Raw genomic sequence first — 12,997 nt, 5'->3', positions numbered from 1 at the left:
GGCAACAGCAATGGGTGGCGCCACTGCCAATGGGTGGCAGCAATCCCTGAAGCCTGGTACAGCTGATGGTCAGTATTCTGGGAGGCAGATACAACTCCAATCAGCTGCTCTCGCTAAATCAGGCTGTGCTGAAGCTGACCAGGTTGTTTGCTGTTTGCTGCAAGGAGGCAAGTTGCTGGGAGGCAGAGGCAGAGGCAGGTGTTTTTTTTTCTTGTTTCCTCCCCAAAAGCTAGGTGTGTCTTATAGTCCAGAGCATCTTATAGTCCAAAACATATGGTAGTTCTTAGTATTTATATCATTGTTCCCATATATTGTACATAATAATAGTTTCAAATATTTAAGGCAGAACATGACTACACTTAATTCTGGAACATTTTTCCTTCTGTAATTCCACCATGATATTGTATTTAATTATCATTAATTCCATCCTAAACATATAGATAGATTATATATAGTACAATTATATATAGTATTTTAGCAGAAATTGTGGATAGAATTAAAAAGTCAATGTTTAGTAAAGGAAAGTTTTGATTAAAAACGAGTATCTTGTGGAAGCATAGTTGCTAACACATTCATTGTGTGAATAAATATTTGTGTGAAGTACAAATGGTTTCATGCTATGCCTGAATTGCTGTTGTTTTCCATATCTACCTGAGCCACACTATAATTAATAAAAACATCCCTGTCATCAGGGATTTATACATCTGTTCATGTTCCAACACTAAAAGCAACAGGGAAATATTTCTATGTTTTGAAATATCCAGCCATTGACTATTCTTGAACAAGCAGGAAGTATAGCTATATTTCATCATCCAACAACTGAACTTTATAAAGAGATTCAGATCTATCTTTTCTGACCTGTACAAAAACAAAGTTTAAAGAACTTGCCTGCATTAATCAACTCAGCAGTGCAAAATTTCTGTTGACCTCCAAAGTGTGTATTGTTAATGACCACCATTAATTAGATAATTATTATTGTTTTCTGAATTTTCTTTCTCACTGATTTTGGCACTTCCATCTTCCAACTGTGAAAGTATGTTTATTAAGTATTGGGGGAAGTCACCTACATCAAATTTTGCCAGAGGTAATCTATTAGGTTTTCAGGTGCCAAAATATTCTAAATTGTTTTTTTTTTTTCAACAAGGTGGGAATTGTTCAATTTAACATATACATAAATCCAGAAATCCCAATTCCATTTTTTAAACAGCTGTGGAGTTATTAAGTGGGCTTTAGACAAGTTATTTAATTCATGATGCATGAACTGCAGAGGTGGTATTCAGCAGGTTCTGACCAGTTCTGGAGAACCGGTAGTGGAAATTTGAAGTAGTTTGGAGAACCGGCAAATACCACCTCTGACTGAGACCGCTCCCATCTATTCTCTGCCTCCTGAGTTCCAGCTGATCAGCTGGGCCTTATTTTGTTGCCCTGCACAGGAGAACGCAGCTGGAAAGCAGGTTAGTAGGGTGGGTAGGAAATGGAATTTTGCAGTAACCTTCCCCTAGAGTGGGATGGGAATGGATGGGAATGGAGATTTTGCAGTATCCTTCCCCTAGAGTGGGATGGGAATGGATGGGAATGGAAATTTTACAGTATCCTTTCCCTGTCATGCCCACCAAGCCACGCCCACAGAACCGGTAGTAAAAAAGATTGAATCTCACCACTGGTAATGGCTATGTGCTTCTAAGAGAAATTTGAAGCACAAAAATGTGTTATGTGGTGCTAGCTAGAATTTACCCAGCTACAATGTTACTTAGCAGTTACATGACAGCATATTAATAATTGCTGACTGTTGCAATACACTGTAATATCTAAATACTAACTTTTTCTAAGAATTACAAAATTACAGAGCCATAAGAAAATTGCCGAAGGTCCAGGATGATTTTAAACATCAGGAAAATAATAATAGAATTTTAGACAAAGAAAGGCATTTCTAATGCACTACTTTCTATCTATTTTGAAGTCATCTTCACATTTTTGCCAGTACTCATTCTTTGATTTTTGGCTTATTGCTTTCTTATCTAGTCATGAAGGATGAAACTGTGAAAGTATATGTCATGAATAATCTATTTAAGTGCCCTTTTTCTATATTTAATGAGCAAACAAATACATAGTTTAGTAGCAGTGGGCATAGGTTAGAGTGACTAGTAACATGCTTTTAAAATAAGAATGAGTTAAGTATGAGCATATTTTCAATGCAAAAATTTTGGGTTGATGGACTTACAAGATTCAGAGTCATAAATCCTTTCCAAATGTATAACAGGGCAACAGTTTCATCCTTTTACTAAGCTAAGTCTCTACCATTTAGTTTGAAACTCAAAAATTTTCTAAGATACTCCACTATAAATTAGATCATCTCCAGATATTTTGGCAGTGCGAAGAGAGAAGCTCAAATTCACTTTTAATGAACCCTATTTTAATGTCAGCCTTTCCTCTCTCCATAAGTGACAAAGAGCTCATCTGACTTTGTAATGAATCCCATCATTTTCAGCCTAGTCATTTATTGAGTCTCCTGTCTGTATCCGTGCTAGACTGTCATAGCAGCAGGTTGACAGCCTGACTAAAGTACACTGAAGATTGGTTAGGCAAGCTTGGAGCACTTAAAGAAATGTCACTGGAAACAGTAGGAAGTGTTGTAATGCAGACCTGTAGACAGAAGACAGGTTAACAAGGGCTGGAGAAGTAAACAAATAAATGAATAGTCATAGAAATGGCCAATGTTCCTTTATTTGGAAGGGACATAAGTTTGAATATTAGAACAAGAATCATATAAGATATGTAAGGGAGTTAAATATCACCAGGTTTCAGTCTAAAGCACACTCACCTAAAAGGCTAATGATACAAAACAATCAACATTTCTTAATTGTATGTTCTCTGAAATTTACCCATTCTGAGGCATTGCCAAAGCAAAAAACACTGAAGTCTTCTTAAATGCAAGCTACAGGGGCAAGGCAATGAATTTTACTCACCAGCTGAAATTTCAGAATTTAGAGAAGTTTACAGGACAAAATTAGCCCTTTTAAAGCTCACTGAGATCTACTGATTTTTTTTCCATTTTTTTTTACCAAATGATATCATAATGCTCCCCACCCACCCCCAAAAAAAAGTATCTGAAAAGACTGGTCAGAAATAGGGTTTATTAATAGGGCTTTATCAAAAATTATGAAGAAGCTTTTGCACCTTGCATGATCATAGCTACTGTCTTCTATTCTTTAAATCAAATGGTCTTTTTCCAGATATGTGAGCAGGTCTGGGGCAGAGGTAATATTCAGCAGGTTCTGACCAGTTCTGGAGAACCTGTAGCTGAAATTTTGAGTAGTTCGGAGAACCGGCAAATACCACTTCTGACTGGAGATTTTACAGTATCCTTCCCCTGCCACGCCCACCAATCCACGTCCACAGAACCGGTAGTAAAAAAAAAGTGAATCCCACCACTGGTTTGGGGTATGTGGGTGGGGAAGAGAAACACAGCTATTTAAAAAGTCATAAGTGCTACTGATTATGTATAATCAGCCAAAGGAAAGTCTCCAAAGCAGAACTGAAAAACAACAACAACATTGTTGTGGTCCGCCAGCAGCCTGCAGAGATAGCAGCAGAGTCAGGCAATGAGGAGGAACATGGGCCAGTCTAGGAGTCTGAGGAGGATTCAGACAAGGGTCCTACCTTTGATACAGAGATGGGGCCAGGGACATCAGGGAGTTATGTGCTGACTCCGGAGCCTCCAGAATCTAACAGCAGTGAGGCAGAGGAACAAGGGGAGTCTGTTCCCAGTACTCATGTGCACAGAGGTGCCAGAAGGCAACAACAGTTAAGATAAAAGTGGCAACTCAGGAATAAGGCTTGGAGGTAATTGGCCCTCCCATAAGATATAAAGGAGGAGCAAAGGGACAGGAATCTTTGCAGGAAGCAACTTTGTTCATACTGGTCAGTTTGAAACCTGAAACTCTGTGTTGAATTGTGCTCCATTTGGCCTCATATAACTAATTGGAAATTTAGTCATTGGTAGCATTTCAAGGAAGATAAAGGTGTATGCTTATCAGACTTATCCTGAAGGACTTCGGCAGACTTCCATGGGACTATTTACAAACTGTGTGAGACTCATTATGGGCTGTGAATGACTAAAATTCACAGCCATTAAAATAAAGAAAAAAAGGGTTTTGGGATTAACATGTGTTTGTTAGTGTCTCAATAAGCCTTGGTCAGAACAAGCATGTTGATATATTCCATGAGGATAAGACATTTTATTAATATATTACTAATAAAATGTTCTGAGCATGTGTTAGAAAGCCAGGATATATCATCACACGCATTTTGTCCATTCACTATCTGTGTGGCACATAAACAATCAATCAAAGGAAGCACAAAGGTATTTGTTCATTTTTGCTTTAGGAGACAAAATTTCTGTCGAGAAAATGATATCAAAGTAAATCTAGGACCAAGAATTATTGAAAGTCATTACAGTCATTTGATACAGCTAGTACAGTCTTACAAGGATATTTTCTCTGGTATTTTTACCATGGCTTCTGCTATATAAACATTATAACAGTACAGTTTCAAGGATCCCAGTAATTAATTGGCAAAAGGTCCATTTATTAAAGTGGTTCATTTCCTAACAATTCACCCTCAAAGCACAGTATGAAGTACTGGAGTGCAGCTTGACTATTTTGATCATATGTCACAGCAGTATCCTTAACTATGTAGACAGATGTGTTCAAGGAGAACAAAACTACTCTATGGTCATTTTGCTTCTGAGCTGAGAGAAATCTTGACCTTGACACTGGGTGAAATGAAAACCATTTCTAAAAGGTGAATAATTGGCATGGAACACCTGCTTATTCAGGACTCTGCCAGTGCTCATAAAATAATCATTGCTGCCCTCTGCCCTTCATCTCCCTAGGAGACAGCAGCAATTCAGTGCCAGCTGAACTGGTTGCTTAAATAACAACATGCCTTTATTTTTGTCTGTACTGATCACATTCTGAGAAATGCATCAGGATTTTGGAAACAGTTCTGCATCACTAAAAAAAAGACTGCTTTCCAGGAAAATATAAACTCTGGGAAACTCCTGACAATGAGGTCATCTTAAAGTGTTCATCTAAATGAAGATTTGAAAATTGATAAGAAATAGACCTTGATTGGAATTTCACCAACTACTGTATTTGTTCTCTACCTACTCAGCTTAGAGTGTGGAAAAGTGAGTTTGTGTTTACCTACATGCTTTCTGGGCAATGTGGGAGATCCTGGATTGAATTGAGGACCATGTATTTAGTTTAATATTTAACCTTATATCACTTTTCAGTACCTCTCACTAAACAGTTTGAAGTTCTCATAAATTCAGATGGATGCTTTCTGTGCAGGCAATATTGAGCTAGGTAGATTTATTATATTTTGGCATAAGCCAACTTCTTATCATTTAGGCTATATCTACATATACCACATCCAGAGCAAACCATTGCACTTTGCTTTTATACTACTTTTAATGGAAAGTTGACTAAAAGTTGACGATACACAAAAACAGACCTGCAGATATATGATGATACAGAAGCTTTGGAGAATTTCAGAAGTTCTCCCACACACTGCAGAAATGGATAATTATCACTTTTAGCTATACATGGGTACAAAGTTAGAGTGCGTGTGATACAGAAAATGACAGGAATGTAATTTTACCATGACTTCCAATTATGTACACTATAGAGGTATGTACAGTATTATGTTCAGTGATGAAAGCTGCTAAAACTGATAGTTACATCTCTATTCCCATTCCATAATGTTCACATAAAGGCCTTTACTGCTATGAGAATCAATAAACATTTCTTTCTTTCTTTCTTTCTTTCTTTCTTTCTTTCTTTCTTTCTTTCTTTCTTTCTTTCTTTCTTTTAACACAGGAGCCTGAGTGATTATTCTAAGTTCAATTAGAAAACATTAAAAAATGCAGAATTTGTCAGGATATAATTTCATGTTTGTACATTCACCTATTAATATATATCTTAATGTAACTCCATTTGTACTCCATTGACTTTTTTAAAAAATTCCCAGCTGTTCTTTTTTAACTATATAACTTAATGACGAATTCTGAATAATATAGAAGCTTGCACCTCATTTAACCTTTTTCTTTTTGGTGCAGTTACAGCAGTAATAGGATACAATTTTTTTTTACTACCGGTTCTGTGGGCATGGCTTGGTGGGCGTGAAAGGGGAAAGATACTGTAAAATCTCTAGTCAGAGGTGGTATTTGCCAGTTCTCCGAACTACTCAAAATTTCCGCTACTGGTTCTCTAGAACTGGTCAGAACCTGCTGAATACCACTTCTGAGTTACAGTGAAGAACTTGTAATTCACAATTTGCATTAAGCACTCAGAGCAGAACATATGTCATACTTATTAGTTTTTATTGATAACTACTATCAATTTGTTAAATTTGGAAAATCTGCTCTTCAAATTAAAAGAACTTCAGAATGATTACTGTACTCTGGAAATACTTTTTGTATTGCCTGCCATAGTTACTAGCTGTATTGTGTCTGTTTTATTAAAGTAGGTATCTGAGATTCAATTGTCTATTCAATGGCATCTAGCATTAGTCAGATAACAGGCTGACATAAATATTTATTTACTGTGACTGATAACAGACTCAATCTCTCCTAGGTACATGAAAATATGCTCTATTAGAAGTATATTTAATAAGCATCTCTATGTGATATGCATAGTGTATGTGAACATGATAGAAGTATGCAACTATGATCAAGATATATAAATCACACACAACACTGGAATTCAAGGTCATCTTTTATCCAAATCCAGAGAGATTTATGACCAAAATAAAGAAATAATTTATCACATAACATATAGTTTACACAATATAGTATACTGTAGCAGCTGTACTAATACTTGTCAATTTTTATGATTTAAAAGGGGCTAGAGAGGTTTGTGAGTATGCAACTATCAATGAATGCATATATTGATAGCTGACGCATGCATGAGCAGCATGCCTTAAATGTTGGTTGCAGAGAGAAATGTTGGAAAACAGCTATTTTCTTTTGTCCAGACTTGTGAACTTTCTGAACCTGCCCATCCCCCTCCCTCCCTCCCTCCCTCCCTCCATTCATCCATACTTCCTTCCCTCCTTCCTTCCATCCATCCATCCATCATCAAATGCTCAGTGGGTTTATGGCCTATTCCAGACTATTATATTATGATGTGCAACGCATGTTCAAGATAACAGAAATCAAAAGTAACCAGTATATAGGTGTGGAATGGGATTGTAATAACACCTTTTGGGATACTACAGCTTATGTGGTTTTAAGGGTGCAGGTGTTGGGCGTAAATAGATAGATGATAGATAGATAGATAGATAGATAGATAGATAGATAGATGATAGATAGATAGATAGATAGATAGAGGGGGAGGGAGGGAGGGAGGGAGGGAGGGAGGGAGGGAGAGAGAGAGAGAGAGAGAGAGAGAGAGAGAGGTGGGGTGATCTTAATTAAAAAATAGTTGTGTTTGGGTCTGTGTATGTTGCTTCACTGCTTTCCCCATAAATAGGTTTAGGTTTTTCTGTGATCCAAAGACCTGCAAAAAGATGGTCATGTGCTCTGCTAATATGTTAGAAATAATCTGTAATTGGAAATACAAGTAGAGTGTGGCTATTATTAAAAAGAAATGGCTATACCTGGACATGCTGTAGAATTTGACATATGCTTACTGGGACATTTAGGCTTCTCTTTTATCTTGAACAAGGCAGGCACATCTGTACATGAATGACTATAATGTTCAGATATTTTCTCTCACGAGAGCACTCACTGCTTCTCCTTGGTCACAGTCTAAAGTATTTGATAATCTTGTGAAATGGATGAAGTATCATTTCTCACCTGCACCATCAGCCACCACAGAGGGATTAAGAATTCATAAATGAGTTAAGCAGTGGAAGAAAGGCATTATTGTTTATATGACAGAGCTGCATAATTTACATTAACATTGTATTGCATCTTAGAATCAATATTGGGGAATTCCTTGTTTTTGGAGTCATGATGAGAGAAGTAGATTAAGGAAATGGATGACTTTGAGGCATCTGTGTTCATAGCCTTTCCCTCATGAACCCTGTTCTGAAAATTAAGACTCATCTAGGTGATACAGACATTGTAGAATACATCTCCACCTAGGCAGAAGATTGAGTTTAACAGCCCCAAGGAAGAATATTGGGAAGGGCATGACTACTGAAATTGATGGCCATTCATGGTGGCACAAAATCTCAGCTTTCCCACAGATGATAAGGGAAAGGACCCTGGGGACAGAACATAAGGGTTACTCATGAGTCTGTACAGAATGTTTTGCTCTACCTCAGACAAATCTGCAATCTGGGGGTTCTTCTGGACTCACAACTCATGCTCAAAAAGCAAGTGGTAGTTGTGACTAGGAGGGCCTTTGTGCAACTTTGTGTTAAGCATCAGTTGCAGCCATTGGGAGAATGAGCCCTGCATACAGTCATTAATGCCCAAGTCATCTAGGTTAGATTACTGCAATGTGCTCTACATGGGGCTACTCTTGAAGAGTACTCAAGAGTTACAGTGGTGCATTGTTCTGGGAGCTCCTAAGGTGGCACTTATAACATTGCTATTACAACAAGCTGCTTTGATTACCAGTTTGCTTCCTTCCAATACAAGGTGTTATAAAGTACCATAAAGCCCAGTGTAGCATGGATTCAGGGTATTTCAAGCAATGGGACTTGCCAGCCCCACTCATGCCAGGTGAAGAGTGTTATTATAGACCCATTCTTCTAAGGAATTTTGGTGATCAGGATGAAGAAGAAATTTTTTTTCTCTGTGACCCTGATTGACTCTGGAAAACTCTATGACCAGAGGTGAGAATTGTTTCCATTCTTTTTGCCTTCTGGAAGAATATTAAAACTTGGTTTTACTTGTTGGCCTGGGACTCAATCCTGCAGGTGGTTTAAAGGGAAAGAAGACCTCACCCCCATGCTGTCAGTCCCTTTGGTTCTGGGTTTTTAGTTTGTTTTGCCTTTAATGTCTATAGTTTAAAATTTTTTAATTGCTGTTCTATTTAGCTTTTTATGTTCTGTAAGCAACCCACAGTCCCACTATTGGAGAGATGAGTGACATATAAATAAAATAAATAAATAGTAAATATATTATATAAATGTGGACTCTTATTTCTAGCCTAGTCTTAAGCATATTTTTGTGCTCTTATTAGGAGGATGGGTAAATTTAGATTAAAAGTAAATTGAGATTAAAAGGAAAGTACTATGCTTCCTCATAAAACAAGTATTAAAACAGTTGAGTCTAGTGGGTTTCTTAACTCTTCCACTCTCTAAAAAGAAATAAATACCTTTAACAGAGACTTGAGTGATTCACATTCTCTGGAATTTCGGCAATACATAGAGATAATAAAATTTCATCTAGAATTTTAAACAAGATTGTAATGGAACAATACTAACTGGATTAGTATTGAATCTCTGAAAAGTTGTTACATTGTGTATATAAGTGCATTTAATTTCTGATATTTATACTGGTTCTGTTATTTTTTTAACAGCAGTTCTAGAAAGTGAACAGTTTTCTTAATGCTTTTCAAATTTTTCAGCAATTCACTAGGATCTTAGTATGTCTCTAAGGAATTTTTCATATAATACATTGTCAAAGGAAGTGTCTAAAACAATAATGCAGCATTTTTTTCCACCTTTATGTCATTACACAAAAATAGCACATCTATATTTTGAATTTTTAAGCAGCCATCCAGTGGAAGTGGGAGGGGGATATATTTTATATATCTGAGCGGGAGGGAGGGAGGGAGGGAGGGAGGGAGAGGGAGAGGGAGAGGGAGAGGGAGAGAGAGAGGAGAGAGAGAGAGAGAGAGAGAGAGAGAGAGAGAGAGAGAGAACCAATATAGTGTTATTATGCATCTTTTTCTCATGTTCCCCACCTTGACTGATCTTTTCTGCAATGATCCTTCAGCCTAATCCATGCTCCCAGAATATGCTATATATTCCTTCACAGAGGGAAGGAATGTTTAGCTAGAAGAAGAGAAGACTGTGAAGAAACTGTCTTCAAGTAGCTAAAGGGATAAATATTGCTCCAAAACACAAAATAAAAAAGAAACAATGAATTTAATTGTAAGGAAACAAATATGAGGAAGAATTTCCTAATAGTATGTTTTTTTTAAACAACAAAACAACAATTACCTTGGGAGGTTGGTGAACTATCTTTTCCTAGAATAATTAAAAAAATATTTATAATACTATAATGTCATCTCAGGGATGTGCCCTAGTACTAAATTCCAGGACCAGCAAAGTTGAACCAGATAATCTCCGAAGTATTTTTCAGTCCCAATGTTCTATGATTATCCCATATTTAAGCCAAGCAGTTGTCAGAATGTCATAGTAGCTTCATTTTGTTCAACAAGCATGAAGAATGTGACAGCACTATCATTAACATGATGTCACATAAACTCAAATAAAGCATAAGGTTTATTGTAATTTTTCTATATGACTACAAAGACACTGTCATCACCTTGTACAATTTAGCACAATGCTTGATGCATACTATTTATGCTCAGACCAGGCCATTGTAAAGGCCTGGCATGTAGTAAATGGATTTATAACAAATATTACACAAAGCACTACTTGATTGCATATTATTAAATACATTTAAATATAAATACATATTATTAAATACAGTTTTTCAAGTTTGACAGACTACTGTCGTTTATTTCTTGATTGTGTTTCTTAAGTTTTTCTTCTTTTGATAATGGTCAACAAGATTTTGATTTTTTTAATAAATCATTACTTGTATTATTTATTTTAATTTATTTATTAAATTTATTTGTTACCTATCTCACTTCAAACCACTATGGACAGTTTACAGTACAACTACACATAACTTATTTTGTTATAATTTCTTATTAAAGTTTATTTGCTAGATTCCATCACATGTATTTGGATAATATTGCTATATCAAAAATATATTAATTCACTGCAAAAAAACTGCTCATTTTATAAATAAATAAAATAATATTATTCATCAGATAATTTTTCCAAGTTATACAGTTGCTGAAAACACAAGATTGATTTGGCATCTGTGCATTGTATCAATATATTTTGAGATTAGTTACATAGTAGAAAGCAGGTAAGAATTATTTCTCAAATTATTCCATTAATTCCAAACTTTTTATCACAAGTTGAAGGCAATGTTCCAATCGTGAGTAGGGCTAGGAGGCAATGTAGGTCTGAGTTGGTGGAATCATGTAGTGAAACTGATTCCATAAAATTTTGGAAGTTTTAAGGCAAGCATTTTCTCCTTTAATGTTCTCCAAATCTTCCAACATGCAAGTAATATTCCAGGAGTCATAAAACAATTTTGATGGGCTGTTAATGATACCTTTTGACTCACCAGCCTATACATAACAGGTTCTTCCTGCTAAATTAACTGTAAATTAACAATTGAGTAGATCCATCAGGAAACTTATCTGACATTTATGGGGTGGGCGTTTGGAGACAGAGAAAAAAAACAAAAACAGAGAGAGATTCTTGAAAATGATCCTTGATTTGGGTTATGGCTTTGAAGACTGCAGTTATGAAGTTCATGTCGTTGACTGCATTAGAAGATCAATAACATTCACTTTGAATTTTCAGATTTGTTTTTAAGATTCATAAAATATTAATTCCATTTATGACAAATGGATTTTTATGTAAATTCCCAATTTGCATAGTGGTTACAGAACTTTCCCTGACACAGGGTTTTAATAATAAATTCCCTTTATATAAACATTTTGCCCCATAACTAAATTTCTTCTGTAAACAATGTCACCACATTACAAAAAAAAAAAATGTTGAGAGTTTGGAAAAAGTGCAGAGAAGAGCAATAAAGATGATTAAAGACCTGGAGACTAAAACATATGAAGAACAGTTGCAGGATTTGGGTTTGGCTAGTCTAGAGAAAAGAAGGACTAGGGGGGACTTGGCTAGTCTAGAGAGCAGTATTCCAGTGTTTGAAGGGCTGCCACAAAGATAAGGGGTTCAACTTGTTTTCCAAAACATCAGAGGGCAGGACAAAAAACAATGGATGGAAACTAATCAAGGAGAGAAGCAACCTAGAATTTTTTTTAAAAAAGCAAACTTTCTAATGGTGAGAACAATTGCTGGTGGAACAGCTTGCCTTCAGAAATTGTGGATTCTTCATCACTGGAGTTTTAAGAAGATATTGGATAACCACTTTTCTCAAAATGTAAAGGGCCTCCTTCTTGGGCTGGGGGTTGCATTAAAAGACCTCCAAGGTCTCTTCCAGCTCTATTCTGATTGATCAAGATATATACATTCCTTTTCATATACAACTCTCTTACCCAAATATTGGGAGATATCTGTTCTAAATGGAAACACATGTATGATTTTCTATCTGAGAAAATATTTACACACACACACACACACACACACACGGCAATTTAATTACATTAAACTTAGAACATTACCCACGTTAGAGCATATTTACAGTATTCAAAATGAAAACAATATTCTACCACAGGGGAAAGAAATGAATCATTGCATATTGAGAAATAACACACACTGAGAAGTCACTTACAAAATGAAGTGTTTCTTTCTCTCTTTTTTAAAAGGGGGGCTTTGCAAGCAAAAGGCATATAGTAGTTTTTATTACATGGGGTTCATGTTCAGTGATGGGATTAAATTGAATATTGATTTTTGAAAAGGTGTGACTATGCTGTTAAAATAATAATAAAAATGAAACAAAGGTAAACAATGGGAGAATTGAACCATCACATTTTTATGCTTTTACAAAAGACAACAGTCTGTCTTCGCTATGATCAACATTAGATAAATTTTGGCTCATGTTTCCACAACACTTTCTTCAATTCCTTTTCAGTTCTTCATATTTAAGATCTATCAGAAAGGTTTGTGTCAGTCTTCAAAAATAGCTATTACTGATGGACTATCCCCAAATGGAACCTAAGACTAATCATGGACTATGATGTCTGTATTATCC

This window comes from Notechis scutatus, chromosome 2 (assembly GCF_049901735.1).
Source record: "Notechis scutatus isolate UNSWTSFEM ecotype Mainland chromosome 2, rNotScu1.2, whole genome shotgun sequence".
In the NCBI taxonomy this organism is placed as follows: Eukaryota; Metazoa; Chordata; class Lepidosauria; order Squamata; family Elapidae; genus Notechis; species Notechis scutatus.
Note: the sequence above shows the minus strand (reverse complement) of the source record.